Raw genomic sequence first — 20,089 nt, 5'->3', positions numbered from 1 at the left:
GTTCTTGTATTTTATTTTTTCATTAGTTTTACTTCATAATACATCATCAGTCTGATAATTATGCATTTTCTAATGCAATGACATTCTACTTGCACAATAATTGTGCCATGTGCAAGTAAAGGGCAGTAACTGCAAATTTTTCATTTTAATGTTTAATGCATTTTTGTCATTCATTTTACGTTATCTTTATTGTACAAGCTCGCTTATTTGGTTTCTGCTGAAAAAAAAAGTCTAAATTACAACATTTTCCTATTGTTAGCATTAAATCCACCACCACGACGCATTTTTTCAAATATTTCAAAATTGCCGTTTACCTGTACACGGCCCGAGTTGTCTGCAATTTTTCGTAACTAAAAAGTTTTAAATACTCTCAAATCTGAGCTGCTCTCAATAAAATGTTTACATGAAAACACGTTACAAAGAAAACAACACAAATTAAGTTTGAGTGATAAATAAAATTGGTTGCTACAAGATGGCCACTTGCTCTGGGAATTCTGGGTGGGGGGGGGGCTTATTGAGGTCATATTTTAAGGGTTGCCACAAATTACTTAAATGGGACTTTTTGCCGCCCCCCCCCCTCCCCTTTTTAGCAATAGGCGACTTTTTCAAGCAACAACAGTTTGTACAGCCTTTAAAAGTGCTTCAAAAAGTTTCTTAATGTTTCAATTCTTTAAAAAATCATCTTTTGTATTTTTGGCAATTAGAATTTATTTTAACACTTGCTACATCAGATTAGCTTGTTTTATAACAAAAATTAATTACTTTTGTTTAACTACGCACTTAATGAAATTTTCAATTTTTATTTTAATTATCATCAGTCATTTTTTTTTTTTTTTAATTTAAACAATTGAGCAGTAAAAGTATCAAGTTGAACTGTGTAAGAGGGTATAATATTGGTACATTTTCTTTATGCTTGCTTAAATAATTAAGATATGTAGTAGGAGTGATTGCAATTTGGTTATTTACTGAAAATCCAGTAGAGTTTGTTATGCTTTTACCTCCCTACCTCCGATTTTCCCACTATACCTCAAATCTTCAAAATTACTAACTTTTGTTGGGTTGTGGAAGAGTTTACTGGAGGAGGCTGTAATCGGCAAAGGGGGTAGATAGCTTCAGGAGGGTTATTAATCTTTATTGGGGGCTAATAAATCGACTAGGACCAGCCAAACGAGGCCGGTGCCTGTTGCTGGTTATCAACAGGCCCTGGACCTGTTTTTTTTTTATATGCACAAGATGAACTATTTTAACATAAGTAGAGCTGCCACTGCAGACTAAAAAAGCGACTTTTTGAAGAGTTGCAGACTATGACTACTATTTCAGCTTCAAAGTGACTAAAATGTAAAAAATACTTCAAATAAACTTTTTTTTATATACTTTAGAAATAGTTAACTGTTTATTTCTGAAAAATGTGAAAAATTTAATTGTTACCAACTCCTCCGTCACTTTTTTTTTACTTTAGAAATAGTTAATCGTTTACTTCTGAGATAATTTGTCTCCTCTTTCCTTATTTTCCAAAAATAATATAAAAATTTAATACAACTCTCAGCCGATTTTCATATCATTAATGGTAATAAAATCAGATAATGTTAACTAGACATGAAATTTTAAAAATATTAGGGGCAGCCTGTGTCAGCAGGCAAATTTTGGAGCATTTTTTAAGTAAATTTTATTTTTAAATAAGTAGTCATATAAATTCAAGATTTTTATTTATTATAAAAAATATAAGGTTATCTAAAAGCATTTTAAAGGAGAAAAGTATCGACTCATGAAACATAATGCAACATTAGATAAATATGCATATTTATTCAAAATAAAAATATTACTTCAACCATCAGTTTGCAACAGAATAATAATAAAGTTATGTACATATTTTTTATATCAAATAACATTAAAAAAAAAAATTGTTGAATCAAAAATTAAATTGTTTGTTGTATGATGTAATCATGTCTAGTTTCGAGGAACGAAAGGACTGAAAAAATAATCATATGTCACCAAAAGCTGGGGTTAGTCTATCATCGTAAACTTTAGGAAATTATCCTGATTTTCTTTAAAAAATAAAACAAAAAGCCTTTGAAAGTTTTTCTTTTTCGTTGGAGAGAGTTAAAGGGAGGTTATAGTGGGATCATAAACACATTTATGTCCTTCAAAAGATAATTTGAAATAATGTCAATTATCATAAAAATCAGCTGCAAGGCAGGTAATATGAAAAGTGTAGGGAAGGGGAGTGGGGCTGAGTAGGGGATAAATATTTTTCGCAATTCAATTCAAAAGTCCTGTAATTTATTCTGTATAGGGTCATGTGAAATTCAGCTGTGTAAACTTTCATACTGCAGTTCTTAAATTATGTTAGCATTTATTAATTGTTCCTAAATGTATTCATCATAGTTTCTTGTTGAAGGTATGCTTAAAAAAATATTTTTTTTTTCAGCCGATTAATCGGCAAAATTTGGCTGATTAATCGGTACTGCTGATTAATGTTTGCCTTGTGTTATTTAATGAACATACACCAATCTTTTATTTTACCGTTTTATTGTAAAGATAAATAAAACTTCAATTTAAATAGATAAATGTTATTGATTGCTTTATATTCATACGTGATTGTGAATTTAATAATCGTGTTTAGGGTTTTTTTTTTTTTTTTTTTAATTTAAAAGTCTGTTGTACGAAATAACTATTGTGTGTTAGAAATGCTTTGAAACCGAGTAGTGCTTGACTGCAGTTGATATATGGTGGACATCAAACGATTTCCGAACAGACTATTGGTTTATCCATTATACTGGGTGTCCAGCAAAGGACTCCCTGGTTTCAAAATTAAATATCTCGAAAACAAAGGACGATAGTGGAATAAAATATAAGGTATGTTTATTGTGAAACCCATAAAGTCATATACAGGAACTTTTAAATTAGTTCTAAGAATTGCCAACACGTGGCGCTTTACACTAATTGCAATAGAAGTCTCCATAAATGATGCTGCGAAAAGGTTAGTTGTTTCAGCAGTGGTTTAGCCTCTCAGATATGCTTACATATACACTAGAAATTATCGTCCAACCTCTTCGCAGCACTGCGATTTATGGAGGTTTATATTGTAATAACAGCGTGCAGCGCCATCTGTTGGCAATAATTTAAACTAATTTTCAAGTTCCTGTATATGATTTTTACCGGGTTTCATAATAAACATACCGTTTTATTCCAATGTCGTCCTTTGTTTTCGAGATATTTAATTTTTTAACCAGGGAATCCTTTGCTGGGCACCCTGCCTGTATCATATAGTGAAAATAGTCAAAATTTTTGCTTTGTTTAATGGGTATACAGAGTAGTGGTAATGATAAGTTACTGCATTTAAGACAAAAGTGACTGATTAGTATACTGCTTGAAAGAAAAACTTACAAGCACTAATTTTTTTTAGCTTTTATGTATGAGACATTTCAAAAAAGTAATTATTGACTGTAATGTTTTCATTGTTTTAAAAAACATCTCTAATCTATGCACAACTTTCACATTGTTATTCAAATAAGGTTGGTATGAAACCATGTCGGGAAAGCTTGTCCAGATGATTCCGCTTATATAGCATGCAACTGAGGTATGTCTATTAATCAAAGTATATGTAGGATGATTTAATATTAATACTATTTAAAAATAATGGAGATTATTATAAATACTATTTTTCCTGTTTGGCGACTATTTTTCACTTAAGACACTACTAAAACGACTATTTTTTGGACCATAACTCAGTGGCACCCCTGCGTAAGAAGTGAGTTGTATGTATATCATAAGTGATTCTCTTCTACATATGTGTATTTAAGTACGAGTGGCCTTAATTTTAAAGATTACTCCTCCTTCGATTTTTTATGAACTTGCTATCACACCTGAATATTATCGCCTTTCTAAATTTAAATTCTAATTTCAACAGCAACCCACTTGTTCCCAAAATAAAACTACTGTATCAGTGGCGTTTACATGTGTTGTGTCACAACCAAAAAATAGTTTTAGGAGGGTACTCTTAAAAGATTCTCGCGTGTGTGGGGGGGGGGGGCGGATCTTTCACGGTAATTTTTGGAAATATAGGCCTCCGAACGCAGTTTTGGACGATCTTGGTGATGCTACTGGGAGGAAGAATTCGGGGGCCTTCTGCGGAAATTTTTAGAAATTGAAATCTTAAAAATGCCGTTAGGGTTTATTTGTTGACTTTAGTGTAATGAAAGAAATGGGACTTTTTCCAAGTTGCCCCAGATTGTTTTTTTTTTTTTTTTTTCGAATGGAACGGAATACATCAGCCCTTCGCCCAATTTTTCGAAATTGAAGTTCTAAAAACTCAGTTTCAGACTAACTTCGATGATGTTACGGGCAGGGTGGTTCTGATGCTCTCCCTAGATACTATTTTGAAATTAAGTCCTGAAAGACGAAGTTTTAAAGAGATGTAGATGGAGTTATTTAAACGCTCCCTACCTTAAATTTTTCGATTTTTTTTTCATACGTGATAGACTTTTTCGTAATTAAAATCTTAAAAGCGCGACTCTGAACCATATTTGGAAACGTTAGGGGTTCGGCTATTTTTCAAAATTGAAGCTCCACAAAAGTAATCGTAAACGATTTTCGATGCTTTCAGAAGGCCACGCGTTTGGTAATTGTTCGGCATTGAAGCTCTGAAAACGAGGTTTGAGAAGCTCTTAATAAGTTTTAGTGGGTGAAGGGAAGGGGGCTTGTGAAGTGTTGTATTTTGGAGACTTTCTTATTTTTAGACCGACTAGGAAAGGGGAAACGAAAATGGGCGGGGGAGGGGGGGCGAAAGCATTAGGAGGTGTTGGACATCGTTACCTGATCAAAAGTCACTAACTTTTAAATTTTTTAATTTTAAGGTTATTTTCAAAAGCAATTCAGATTTTCCCCCGCAATCTTTTGAAAGGAAAGGTTCGAGAATCCAAGATAAAACGCAAATTCAGGTCATCTTTGGTGGCGTTTAGAGGTAAAGATCGGTTTTAGGGATTCTCCGAAACTTTTCAAAATTGAAATCTTAAAGACACAGTTTCAGACTATTTTTGATAGTACCCATAGAGAAAAGGTATTGGTTCGGGGACCCTCCTCCAGGAATGTCTTGAAATTGATGTTGGAAAAGCGCCTAAATAAATGCGTCAATCTAGGTCATCAATTTCCATTATTACTCCTACCGAACAACTAAAATTCATTTTTTCCTCACTTTTTCTTGCGACACCCCCACCTCTTTAATCTAACATATTATAAGTATCACCTTTTTTTTTTTTTTTTTTTTTTTTTTTGCGAGCAACAAAAACCAAAAATAACTTCCTTTATTATTTTTCCCCCCAGATCTCTATGTCTACTTTTGTGGCTCTTTTGCGAATTTTGAGGTGTGGAGACTGGACTGGGTTACTTTCATAAAATGTTTTCTTTCTTACAGATTTTTAAATTTACTTGAAGACAGTTGAAATGTCTTATTTTTAAAAACGCAGTTTTATTCTTTGGAGACGACAGGGGAGAGGGAGAGGGCGACTAAGATATCTGTGTCGGGAAAATTCCAAAATTGAAGTCCTAAAAACGTATTTTATACTATATTTGACTCTCTTTAGGAGATCAAGGACAGTCAGGATTCATATGCTGTTTTCACAAATTAATATTGAAATATCGAAGCTTTAAAAACGCAATTCTAAGCTAGATGTTAAGACTAGGGACCTGGAGTTTTCTCCAGGAAAGTTTTCAGAATTAAAGGACCAAATATATAATTTTTGGCTGTGTTTTCTACGTTAAAGGAAACAGTAGGGCTCGGGGTTCTGCCCAGAAATTTTTCAACATTGAAGTCTAAAAACGTATTTCTAAACTACCTTTGGTGATATCAGGAAAATAAATAAGATATTAAAGTGGGGGTGAGAGAGGTTCCCAACCGGAATTATTTGAAACTGAATACTTTAAAACGCATTTTAGACTATGTTAGGATAAGTTGAGGGACCAATCCAAATGTTGAAAAATGAAATTCGCTTACCTTCCATAAGGAATAGATTAACATATGATCTAAAATTGTCGAACAGATTATCTACTCTCAAAAGCGAGAAAAATGGAAATCCCTTATACTTTGTTTGAAGAAGAGAACTCTTGTAAACAGTGGGAAATCAAAGCAAACTCTGAAGCATATAAAGTGCGATGAGCAATAAATTGTTTCGTGCAACATTTTACACCTCCTCCTCTTTTTCTTACTCTTATCACCATTTTCCTTAAGTAAAAAAAAGGGAAATTTTTGTTTCTCTCTCTCTCTCTCACGAGCAGTCTTTCAAGAAACTCTAAACTTAAAATACTGTATTAGCTTTTTCTTATAACAAAAATTGGAAAAGTTCATTGCTTTTGTCTTCCTGAAGTTAACCTCTAAAGTCTAAATAACAGATTTTTTAAAAAAATAACATGAACTTTTCATAATGCATTCAAAAAGGCAAAATAACTTTTCTGGGTCAGAATGGAATATTTAAGTATTCCTTTAGTTTTCAATTATTCCAATAAAATGACACTGCAAACGAAGAAAAAAGCGGCTCAAATCAGGTAGAGAATTTCTTATTATTATCGAGCTTTCAGTCATAAATTTGAGTGAGTTGAAACACGCATATTTTTCATGGAAAGTTTGGTTTGAAAGGGCTTGAGCCGCACTTTTCTTTGTTTGTGGTGTCACTTTCGTGGAAAAATTGAAAACTACTGGAATACTTAAATTGTCCCAGAAAAGTTATTTTGTCCTTTCGAGTGCTTTAAGAAGATATTTTCTTGCCCGCAGTAATAGATTAAAACCATAATTTCCTTATTTGGAAAATACATTTAATTTTTCCAGATCAAAAGGGCCAACTTGCCGCCCCTAGAAAAGTGCCGCCCGGGGCGGACCCCCCCTCCGCCCCCCCCCCCCTTAGCTACGTCACTGCTTGAGTCATGTATTATTTATTACCCCTGGTTTAGGCTCATAATAAGTAACCATTTTTTCATAGAATTGAGAATGAACTATAACCTCTAAAACACTAAAAACTTACCTGTGGGGTGTGAACCCTTTGGAATACTCGCTACGCTGTCAGAGGGGAGCGGAGGGAGGGGGGAAAGATTCTGGTGCCCCGCCGGTTGAACATTTCAAAACTCTGGCAAGTCTAATCTTTGGTTATGTTTGACTGTTTGAGGAAGTGAGGAGCTCTCCCTGCTTTTTTTTTTTTTTTTAAGTTGTATTCAGCATTCAGCTACGATAGTTGAGGGAGTGAGGGGAAAGTCCCAACCAAAAATGATTTGAAATTGAAGTCTAGCAAATGTAATCTTGGAGGGCATTAAGAAGGAAATGGAGGATTCGGGACTTGTCCCCCAAAATTTTCCAAACTTAAAAGACTAAAAACGCAATTTTAGGCTCCGTTTGGTCTTCTCTGGAAAGGTTATGCACCTTTTGGATCCGCAATTAAACGCCCCACACCTGAATTATCCGATCATTTCTTTTATTTTTTTTTGGGGGGGGGGGGGACGGTCCCCATGGACTCCTCTCCTGGCTATACGCCACAGTAGTTTATTATTATATTTATTATTATATTTATCAAGTAGAAAGGAAAAAAAAACTTATTCGAAAATTCATCAATTCTGAAGTTCAAATAAGTTCTTTACTTATTTGAATTCTTGAATCACTTTGACAGTGATGAGGAATCCAAAAAAACTTGGGATATGATAGTCTCTCTTTTATTATTGAGCAAACGATTGCTAATTGTTTTCACTTGACCGTCCTTGAGGTCCGGTTCTAGTGATGGGCATAATCGAGTTCTCATAATCGAATCACTCGATTATTCAAGATCATTCGAGAACTCGATTACCACGAGTTCTCGATTACCACTTTTCGAGTTCTCGAGCGATGAACTTCTCGAGTTCTCGATTACCACTTTTCGAGTTCTCGAGCGATGAACTTCTCGAGTTCTCGATTATCACTTTCCGAGTAATCGAGCGATCAACTGCTCGAGTTCTCGATTGTCACTTTCCGAGTACTCGAGCGATCAACTGCTCGAGTTCTCGCTTTGAACTTCTCGAGATGTTGAGTTCTCGAGATGTTGAGTTCTCGAGATGTCAATCACTCGAGCAATGTATTTTTTGACCGATTTGATAATCGAATGAACCTCTCAATATAGTTGACTTCTGATAGGGGTGCCCACCTAGAAAGTGAGGGGGGGGGGTTAGGTCATGGCGTAGCCTGTGCCATTGACATTTTTAGGGGCGGTGTTTTAAGGGGTATTTTTCATTTTTTGGGGGGCTCTGCGATATTGAGGGGGGTGCGTCTTTGACCTCAGGGGGGTACCCCTGCTTCTGAAGTGATTCAGTTGCAGGGGCGGATCCGTCATTTAGGGGGTCAGAGGGCTGGCTTTGAAAAGTTAATGATTTTACTTATGAATGCGCATGGTTTTTGTTGTCTTCCAAAAAAAAAATTGCATTGAACCCTTCCCCCAGAAAAATTTGGAGTGACTGACGGGCTGCGCTGAGGTGCCCACAGGGGAGGTGGTTCATAGCGCAGACTGCGCCACTGAAATTCTTAATGGATGTTAGCCTTTTTTAGGGAATATCCTTCTTGAGGGGAGAGGGTATTTTGAGGGGTATTTTTCTCTTTTTTTGGGGGGGAAGGAGGTCTCTGCGATATTGAGGGGGGAGCCCTTGACCTCAGGGCGGGTGGGTACCCCTGCTTCTGAAGTGTTTCAGATGCAGGGGCGTATCCGCCACTTAGGGGGTCAGAAGGCTGGCTTTGAAAGGTTAATGATTTTACTTATGAATGCGCATGGTTTTTGTTGTCTTCCGAAAAAATTTGCATTGAACCCTTCCCCCAGAAAAATTTGGAGTGACTGACGGGCTGCGCTGAGGTGCCCACAGGGGAGATGGTTCATAGCGCAGACTGCGCCACTGAAATTCTTAATGGATGTTAGCCTTTTTTAGGGAATATCCTTCTTGAGGGGAGAGGGTGTTTTGAGGGGTATTTTTCTCTTTTTGGGGGGGGGGGGAGGAGGTCTCTGCGATATTGAGGGGGGTGCCCTTGACCTCAGGGCGGGTGGGTACCCCTGCTTCTGAAGTGTTTCAGATGTAGGGGCGTATCCGCCATTTAGGGGGTCAGAGGGCTGGCTTTGAAAAGTTAATGATTTTACTTATGAATGCGCATGGTTTTTGTTGTCTTCCGAAAAAATTTGCATTGAACCCTTCCCCCAGAAAAATTTGGAGTGACTGACGGGCTGCGCTGCGGTGCCCACTGGGGAGGTGGGTCATGGCACAGACTACGCCATTGAAATTCTTAGTGGACGTTAGTCTTTTTTAGGGAGTATCCTTCTTGAGGGGGGGCTCATGATTTTAAAAGGTGTGCCAGCACACTTGAGGAATAGATACCCTTGCGATCTAAATGGTGTTATTATCAAATAATTGTCTCTCGAGTGTTTCATTCGAATATTGTTATGATTGAATGTATGCTGTCGAATGCTTGATTATTAAAATATCCTTTGGGATGCTTTGGTAGTCTAATGATATGTTTGGTGGAAGTGAAGGTTGGGGGCGCTAATAAGGTTCTAACTTGAGAGGCATTAAAATTAAAATTATATTTCAGGTAAAAAGCGGAATACTTAAGTTGAAAACCTGAGGGGACGTCTTCCCCCTTACGTCCACCTTCGACTATACCATTGGGTAATGATACAAGTGTAACAGGTGTTAACAAACCTTTTAGAGTCCAAATATACACATTACTGCAGACACGTGTTTCGGGGTTTCAAGGAACCCTTTTTTTTTCAACGCAAAATAGTGAGATTGTGGATGTAGGGACATTACTGGATGTCTTTAGGGACCATTCATTAATTACGTAAGGGTCCTGAGGGGGAGGGGTTGGAAAAATTTCTATATATTTGGGGGGGGGGGGGTTCAAACCCATTCTTTTGCAATATTTTCCAAGTCGATGTTTTACATTTGAAATTGCGCGGTCAAGTGATTTGACAGGGATTATATATTTCATTTGCGTCTGGAAAATAAATAACGTATTAGGATAAGCTGTTTTTAATTTGTTTTACAAAGAATGAATAATGTTAAACATAATAAAAGAATCGCACTATGCATGGCATGTTTTATTTTTAATTAGTATCGCATCATATACAAAAAAATGTCGAAAAAACATTCAGTTCTAAATTCCTACTTTCTAGTAAATATTTAATTAATTACACAAAAAAGTTTAATTTAATAATAGTAAATTTAATTTCGATTCCAGTGATGTTAGATTCGTTATTTTATTATTTTGAAAAACGAAATGGAATCTTACGTAAGAATGGGGGGAGGGGGGTTGAAAAATCTTCCGTACCCTTACATGGGGGGGAGGAGGGTCAAAAATTGCCAAAATCATCCTTACGTTACTAATGACTGGTCCCTTACATGCAAAAGCTTACTATTTTGTTGAAAAAAGAGCACCTTAAAACTCCAAAACAATGTTTCTGCAGTACTCTGTATATTTGGGATACAAAACGTTTGTTATTTCATGTTACTTCTCGGCACAAAGGTATTTATTTATTTCTTAATAAAACAAGTTTTACTTCTGTAATTTCTAACTGTAATTCCTTCCTATGGGTGCAAATAAGTATTGACACAAACTGTAGGATTGTAATTTTTAGGAGATTTTGTCTCTTTTCGGGGTATTGCTCTTGGGGAAGAGCTTCATAGGTGTTGCGCCTTCGCTCTTGGAATGGATAGATTTGGAATGATTTTAAAATCGAATGATTGCTTTTCGCTTGCTTTATTTGAATGGGGTTATAGTTGAATGTTTGGCGTCGAATTTTCGATAATTGAGAGATTTCATAATAATCGAACGATACTTTTCGAACGAAAATTGCTAATTATCATATGAGCGGATTTATGGAGGGGCATACGTTGTGTGAGTGGCGGATACAACGGGAGGGTCACGGGGGTCATGACCCCCTCCCTCCCACCCTAAACCTACAGTATCCGTACATATTGGGTTCAAACACTTCATGCATAAAATGTAAACGATGACAGTATCTTTTCATTTCATTAATTATTTTTCAAAATAAATATTTGAACTACTACTTCGTTTCATTGCTCATGAAATTAATTTGCAACGTTTATCTCCAATTAGGTGCCTTATTCCTGATCGATTTGATGCTTTTTATTGACTCCCAAACACGTTCAGACATTTTTCGTATCAAAAACGGGAATTTCGTTCATGGGGGTGGGTGAGGGGCTTTCTTCAACACGGCCCCCCCCCCATAATAGTTTTCTGTATCTGCCCCTGGTGTGATTCGGCGGTGAAATCTTGAAACAAAGGGTAGAGAAACGCTTTCCATACGGTTTTGAACTTGACAGTTATTAAGATTAAATATGTACAATTTTTATTAAAAAGTGAGTGATAATGATAATATGGGCGGTTCTTTGGGCGACACTAGCAGGATCAAACTTGAGAGCTGTTAAAATTAAAAATATATTGAACTAGTATTGCACAAACTGTGTAATTGAGAATTTAAGGTGGTCTTAGCTCTTTTTCGGATCATTGTTTCTTAGGGGGAGGGGGAGGTGGAATTGTCATAAGAGGCGCGCCATTGCTCACAGGAACAGATGAACACCTCTGTCATTCTATAAGGTTTCAGAATCAAATAATTGCTTCTGAAGTGCCTTTTTTTTCCGGATGGGGTTACTCAGAGAGCTTACTTCGTTGAGATAAAGGTTTTAAAACGATTGTTAACGCTGTGTGTTGTAACGTTGTGACAATTATGTCAAAACGTTTGTGGAACGTTTTAACGCAATGTGTTTATAATGCAGTGATGCCCATCCCCCCCCCCCCCCCCCTGGCGATGACAATCATCCCTCAAATGCGACGAAGAACCCCCAGAACGAGAGCCCCCTAAAATAAGACGAAAAGCCCTCTTATAAGTTACCCTCTCCTCTTCAAAACTTCAATGGCGCGGTATGCGCCATGGATCCCCACCCCCCGCCCTCTCTCTCTCTCGTGGGAACCCTTGTATAATATATTGCCTGTTGTCGAATGTTCGGTTATCGAGCGTCTTGGATAATTTGAAAATCCAATACGTAATCTGCTTTTCAGAGAAACTTGGTAATCAATTTGTCCTTTTTGAGGACCAGCGCACGGAAAATGAAGCGCAGCTACGAAACCTTAAATTCCGAAATGGACTGTCACGAACCAAAGCATTTTCAGTAGTTTTGCCTCAACACACTTTACAAAAAAAAAAAAAAAAACTCATAAAATCAATTGACTCCAAATTTTTAAGTTGAGTAAACAATATACTAATCAACGTTTATGAAAATATAAGGAATATGACATTAAAAATATAAGGAATATGACATGAACAGAAGCGAGTAAAACAAGAAAAACATTTAAATTCAACTACGCACGCAAAAATAAATGCTACGCACACAAGAAGTCACAAATATCTTGCGCATGGAATTTAAAAAAAAAAAAAAAAAAAACAATAATATGTATAAAATATAATTTTTATTAAAAAATGGGTCAAAGAGTGGAAGCTAAAACTAATCTCACACGACAATCTTCAATATTTATTTTTAATGCATTCAGAAACATTTCAACTTCACTCTCTGCACTTTTAATTACATATTTAAGTCAGCAAATGAAAAATAAAAATAAAAAAGAGCGAATCAAGAAAGAAAAAAAAAAATCATGAACTTCAATGCACTTCAAGCCACACTTGTAACTTTCAATGCGCCGGGAATCCCAATCTTTTGGAAAACGCAGCCAGAAATATTTTACCCTCCCACCTCATGTATCAGTCAGATTAATATAATTCTACTAACAAGAACACACAGACACACACACAAAAAAAAAAAAAAAAAAAAAAAAAAAGCAAAAGCAATAAACAAGAATAAATGAGTCCTTTTGCGCAGAGCAACGATTCCCCTACTTGTTTACATTATTAACTTCATGTTTGAGAGATCGAAACCGTTCGAAATAATCACGTGATATCTGAGAATCATTACTTTAAATGCATAGCCGTTCGAATAAATCACTCAAAATGAATGTAAAAAAAATTAAAAATCGAGAAATCAACCCGTTACACAAATTGAGATGGAAGGAAGAGGGGGGTGATAGCGTATCATTTCAATCACTCCGGGGAGTCCCCCTGAGGGCCACCAAGAGTCAAGGGCCCGTTGCAAGTTTTTTAGCCGACACCCATAAACTTATAAAAGTTTATACTACTCCAAGCCGGGTCGTCCAAATGCCGGGCTCCTAGTTTCTGATAAGCTAACAGTAGTGTTGACAAGCAATGAATACAATAACTTCTAAAAGCCAGGAGAGTTCGCCCCTTATTATACCCGTACCCCTGCCAAAACAACTCGGGAATTCAACTGTTCCAAAAGTTAAGGGTATCCCCCCACCCCCTTTCGCTGGGCGATATGGCGCACCCTATTAAATGTTACGGGGCATCCGTCTAGAAAGAGCTCCCCACAACTTCCGAAATGAGATTTAAAAATCACTTCTAAAAATTTAAGTTTCGCAGGCTGCGCTATGGACCCCTCCCCCCTCCCGAAAATAAGATTTAAAGAACCCTCTCAAAAACTAGACCTCATAATTTTAGTGGCACTTGGCTGCGCTATGCCCCCACCCCTTCCGAAAATGAAATAAAAAACACTCTGAAAAAACCGGCCAATGGCGCAAGCTGCACCATGCCCGCTTCCCCCTTTTAGTAAGCACCCCTGTAGCAGTAAACTCAATTCTGGGAAAGCTCAGAAAATGAACTACTTGAGTACTCGATTCAAACGTCTCGAGATCTCGATTTGAAACATCTCGAGATCTCGATTAAAAACATCTCGACATCTCGATTCATAAAGATCTCGAGAAGTCAATCGCTCGAGTACTCGATTATAAAGATCTCGAGAAGTCAATCGCTCGAGTACTCGATTATAAAGATCTCGAGAAGTCAATCGCTCGAGTACTCGATTCCAAAGATCTCGAGAAGTCAATCGCTCGAGAACTCGATTCCAAAGATCTCGAGAAGTCAATCGTTCGAGTTCTCGATTTCAAAAGATCTCGATTATCAATCACTCGAGTGATCGACTTGAAAAGTTCTCGATTACCAATCACTCGATTATCAGAAGTACTCGATTCCCGAGATCTCGATTATCAAAAGATCTCGATTATGCCCATCACTATCCGGTTCCTTTTTCAATCCCACCATCATCTGCAGGAGCGTCTCCTCCGGTCCTGAGCAATGTGCCCCGGAATCTGATTCTCCTGGTCGGTGGCGTCCGTGTCCTTCACACGCGTACTATACACGTAAAAACGTCCAAAAGGAGGGGCAGGCTTGGGGGGACAGGAGCCGTTTCTAGAAACAATAACTCCAATGAGTAGGGTCGTGTCGCAGCTCGTGATTGTGAAAAACATAATTTGAATTCAAAATTTCAGAATTCAAATTGATTTTCTTTCCTTTTTTTATATAATTTTTTTTACAGAGGGTAAATAAAAAAAAACAGGAAGTCAAAATTCATACTTCGTTTGCGTTCGAGGAACCTCACCGGTCGACCGGTCAGTAATCGCAGCGTTCTTGAGAGCTACCGGTTAACTGGTTGCTTAGGGCCGTGGTAATCGGCAGAGTGTCGGATTCGGGGCCGGAGGGTCCTGAGTTCGAACCTCGATGGTCGAAGACCCACCGTCGTCATTAAAGGGGACTGGGCGACGTTAAATATGCTCGTGGTCTCAATGTCCTCCAAGTGAAACGATACTTTGGGGGTGCTAGCACCAGGTAGCTATTAGCTCCTGGTCTAGTTCTAAATTCTCATTAACTGTTCAATCCGGTGATGGTGCTGCCATCTATCGGTATAAAAAAAATAATGGAGGCAAGGCACTTAGTATGCAGTCCTCGACATAAATACAGTTGTAGTCAGTTGTGACTCGGAATCGAAATCGAAATCGAACTGGTTGCTTCCGATGTCCTTTTATGAGCCTCACCGGTTGATCTACCGGTCCACCGCAACTCTAGCTGTTTGATTGGTTGATGGAACCACGTGAAATTTTTGACCAATTATATGTATTTTTCACCTGCGTGTTATTCGTCTGTGTCTTGTCTGCGCAAGTAACCGATGATCAACCGAAAGCGTTCGAGGAAGCAGTGGTTCGTGAACAACCGGTTAGTAACCGCTGAAGTCATTGCTGTCACGTGATTAAGCAACCGGTCACTACCGGTTGCTGCTTCCTGTTATCCTCCTTCTTGTCGCTAGCTGACGAACATCTCGACATCTCAACTCCTTGGAGCAAAAAATACATAGAAATATTGACGCAGAAACTAATTATTTGGAACTGATTGTGATACTCGAAAATCCGACTAAGTATAAATTTATAAATTATTTTATATTTAAAAAGTCAATTTTTACTGTATAATGTATTTATTTACTGGAAATTGACAAATTGTAGTGTACAATTATCAAAAATATAATTTTCTAGCGGAAACTTTTTAGTTAGTTGTTTCAATAATTTTGTTAAGAGTTTTCTTATAAAACAGTTTTTGCCAATTGCTGTTGGTTTTCTAAGCTTACATATGTTTATGTATTTGTCTAATAACTAAATTTTTGTCAATGTATCCTTTGTGTTACTTAATATGAGCGTATTACTAGTTTCTTTTGTTAAGCTATTTCTTTCTCTTATTTATGTTCTAGAGACATACTTATCGAAACGAACTGTACTTTAGATGATTCTTTTTGATATTGGGTGTTGTTGAAATACCTTGCACATTAGATAATGTAAAACACTAGTAATTTTGGTTCTAATAATTTGTTGAGCCACACCTGCTTGTTTAAGGATGTACTATTAGATTAGAAGTGTAAGCACGTTTTTTCCCATTTGCTTTGAGTATTTTTTTTCAAAGTCACAGATTGTATCTATCAAACGTTTTAAATGAAAAACTAATTTTGTTGTTCTTATGTCAAGAATTGGGGGGGGGGGGGCGAAATTGAGACATTGTAAGCTCCAGTAAGAACTATAATAGTATATAGTTTCATAAATTCAGAACAGATTCCATGCTATCAAAATGGAAGTGTTTCAAAACTCACCACTATATTTCACGCTCTTCTTTCACAACAATTTTTGCTTGTTGTCAATTACATTTCATGTGTCTGTGTTGTTGTAACAACATTTAAACAAGCTTTGTCCTAAATGCTGAAATGCAGGGGCACACCCAGGATTGTTTCCTGGGAGGGGCTAGAAGTTTGGCAAGGAGTTCAGATTAGTGAAGTCAAAGGCAAAATCAATGACGTTACAAAAGGCCCTCCCCTGAAAAAAAAAGAAAGTTACAAGTCTGTAAAACTTTACAAGTCCCAAAAAAGCCTAATTTTAGGGAGTCCTTAGTGACTACAGAGAATGGGCGGAGGTGGGCCCTTCGGGAGAACTGCTGCGAAAAATTTCTGAAGTGAAGCCTTAAAAATGAAATTTTAAGGGAATTAAGGGTATATGAGACTTTCTCCCTGGAAAACAATGCTAAATTGAAATTTCTAAATTCTGAAATTTATTTAAAAGGGTTGGGGCTCTCAACCGGAATTTTTTCGAAATTAAAGTCTTAAAAACACATTTTTGGTTATATTTGATAGTGTTAGGAGAAGAGGGTCAGTGTTCAAGGGCTCTGCCCAGAAATGTTTTGATATTGACAGGGGTCTGTCCAGAATTTTTCACAGGGTCCGTTTTTTGTGAAAAATGAAATAATTTTGTGAAAAATCAAATAATTTCGCAAAAAAAAAAAAAAAAAAATTGTTAAACCAAAATTTTAGAATTTAGAGATTTTACAAACTGCATCATTTAAACTTAAAGTTGAGTGTTTTCCTCTTCTACATCGAGAATATCATTCTGGAGTGTTTTTCTAGTTATTGGCGGGGGAAGGGGGGGGGGGGCACATCGCTCTCTCAAGTATCAATATTTATCTACCATTCTGCATTATGTTAAATTGTACTGGAAATATTTCTGAACAGTATTTAAAATAATAACATGATAAAACAAACAAAATTATATAAAAACAAACTTATTTTCAGTCAGCTTAATTTCTTTCCAAGAAACTAACAGGCATAATATTTATTTGGCAGTAGCAATTATTTATCGCTTGCAGGAGCATTGCAAGAGTGCAGATTTTTTTTTTGCAGAACTAGCAGATTTTGTATAAGCTGATCCCTCTAATTTGACTTCAAAAAAGGTTCCAAAAATTATCGGTTTTATGCATGGAAATATACTTCATTTTGCTTTCAGATTTGCTCTTTCAATAAACATTTCGTGAAAGATCCGATCTTGTTTATCAGTATTTTGTGAAAGGTCCGTTTTGTTTGATCGGGATTTTGTGAAAGGTCCGTTTTGGTTGATCGGATTTTTGTGAAGGGTCTGTTAACGGACCCAAATATCCTCTGGCCAGACCCCTGATTGAAGTTATAGAAACGCACGTGTAGACTATTTGCTGAGATATTAGGAGATGGATGGCGGGTACTCTCGGCATTGCTTCAAAATTGAAGCCCAAAAAATACATTTTCATGTTATGCTTGGTGATTTTAAGGGGGTAGGGTTCGAGGGTTCTCCTAGAAATTTTTTTGACTTAAAACAATTTTAAATTATCCTTAGTGTACCAAGGGGTACAGGATGGAAAATTCGGGAGTTTTCTGTTTTAAAACAGATTTTGCAGCTATTTTTTGGAGATGATACACAAAAGAGGGAAATGCGGAAGTTCCGTACTGGAAATACTTTGAAAATAAAGTTCCCAATACTAGCTTTAGGCTATATGTGTAGCAGTTAAAGAAGAAGGTGAGGATAAGTAGCCCTCCCTTGGAAATTTTTCAAATTTAAAGTCCTTGAAAAAAAAAACAAAAAAAACCTATCATTAGGGAAATTGGGATGGCGGTTGGAAATTAAGTGCACCCTCCTGGAAAATGTCCAAAACTCAATGCCAAAAAAATGCAATTTTATGCACTTTATGGTTAAGAGGGTTCATCCTTATGCTTCTGGGAAGGGCTTAAGCTCCTTAGCTCCCCTGCTGAAAAGCAAAAATCTTTTAATAGAATTTTCATAATTGATTATGCACCTCATTCAGCAACGTGCTGGATTTTTTTTTTTAAAGTGCATCATTTTGATTTTAGTAGAGGTATTAAAATTGAACATCCATTTACCCAGAAACAAGTTGCTCCATTACCCCCCATTTTAGAAGATTTTAAATAAATTAGTCGAAAACAACCCCGAGACTCATGTATTCAACTCTTTGTGTGTCACTCTGTAGTATCTATATTCTAATAATAACACTGCGCCGAAAAATCCCCTTCAAAATGCTTCTGACATTTTGTTGGCTGATTCTTATGTAAAATGATCTCCTAAATCCGAATATGACCTCCGTTTCCCCCCTATATGTACCAATTTTTTTTAAAAGGTTCTTTCAAGTTTTTGAATTTTCCTTAATTTTTGAGTAATTATTTTTTTGGAGGTGAAAGGAACTTAATGTTAACTTCTAACATAGTTTTGGTGAGCAAGAGAGGTTCAAAGTTCAAGATCATGGACGCCGATCGCAAAAAGGGAGACTTGGGGGGGGGGGGGGGGGTATACCCCCAAAATATTAGAAAAATCACAAAAAACAATCTTTGATATGTATAGGGGGAAAGTGGAGATCTTGTTCGGATTTAGGTGATCATTTTACATAAGAATTAGCCGACACAATGTCAGAAGCATTTTGAAGTTTTTTTTTTTTTTTTTGACGAACAGTGTGATATAAAGCTGTAGAGTTTGTTTGAACGCGCTAATCTCAGGAACTACTGGTTCGAATTGAAAAATTATTTTTGTGTTGAATAGTCCATTTATTGCAAAAGGCTATAGGCTATTTTTTCAATATCAGATTGACCAAAATATTTAACTGCAAATTAAATATTCAATTAATTGTTTGGTTCATTGATTTCCTGATAGATGTCGGGGTAAGTTAACTCTTCGAGCTGACTGAGCTGCTGCAATAGCTGCGAGGAACCATGCCCATGCTATGCTGTTGTGATCGGCGAACATATTTTTGAATGTGTTTTTTTTTTCGATGTTCAGGTATTGTCGGTTTTTCACCAGAATTCACTTTGCCCCGCCTCCTCGAACGCAGAGTGCTATTTTACGCAGAGTACTATTTTACGGGTGATCGGTACGCAATTCACGTGCTTCTAAATGAAACATCCAGACAGCCATAACTTGGGCGTGCATTTTAATGTGCAAAAAAGTCTTAGTGTCCTTTACATCACTTGCTTCATTTGTTTGTTGTCATTTTAGTTATGCTTACATTTTTAAAACTGCTGCTTATGCAACAAAATGCTATGATCCGAATATACTTTCTGGCGAAAACACTGAAATAGAATCATCGGATACCACTTGACAGACGATCAGTCAAGTGCCTTCTCGCGGAAAACGGACGATACGTAATTTGATTTTGTAGGATTTTTCTATTTGGTTTCGTTTCCCTTATTTCTTCAACGTTTGTTATTGTTCTTATAGTTGAAGATAGTTACTTACCTAAGTAAATAATATGATTTGTCATATTATTCAATTGTGATTGTTCTTTATAACGTTTTTATTATAGCATTGTTTATTTGGCAAAACACTTTAGGAAAAAAACTGCTTCACTTGCTAAAGGGCTGGGTTACGGTAGCGTGGTTGCTTGGCGCGTTAAGCGATGAACTATGTAGTTGAAGGATTATTTTGAGTTTTAAAGCTACTGTTAATATTTTTATTGTTTTGGAGAATAGTTTTAAATTTGGAAGAGACTTTAATAGGTCCTTTGAAAAGGTGTTTACGCATTTTAATTGAAAGGGGCATGGATTTATTTTGTTCAACGTACTTCCTTTAACTTCTTAGCACGGGCATCGCCGTGCGGGTACTGCTAGTGTAATATGTATACATTGCACCAGACAGCCCGATTATCACATCTAGACACTGGAGTTTCGTTCTTATTAGAACTCTTCAGTCTGGAAGTTTGTATGTAGTTCCGCCTTAGCCCTTAGGGGCCGTAACTTACTGCTATGGAGGAGCACTATGGATATTGATAGAGTGTAGTGACATAAAATGCTTTACAAAAAGAGTAAAAAACTATTGTATTAAGTTTTTTATGTT

General features: G+C 36.7%; 1 protein-coding gene across 1 annotated transcript in view; it reads left to right on the top strand.

The window, feature by feature from the left end:
* Positions 1 to 15,246: 15,246 nt before the first annotated feature.
* Positions 15,247 to 20,089, top strand: part of LOC129222184 (large proline-rich protein bag6-like) — a 65,021-nt gene continuing 60,178 nt past the window's right edge. Inside the window, exon 1 of the mRNA XM_054856651.1 lies at positions 15,247 to 15,324. The gene's annotated coding sequence lies outside the window, so the exon portion shown is untranslated. The remainder of the gene's footprint in view (positions 15,325 to 20,089) is intronic.

This window comes from Uloborus diversus, chromosome 5, assembly GCF_026930045.1.
Source record: "Uloborus diversus isolate 005 chromosome 5, Udiv.v.3.1, whole genome shotgun sequence".
Classification (NCBI taxonomy): Eukaryota; Metazoa; Arthropoda; class Arachnida; order Araneae; family Uloboridae; genus Uloborus; species Uloborus diversus.
Note: the sequence above shows the minus strand (reverse complement) of the source record. Positions and strands in the feature narration are given on the sequence as shown.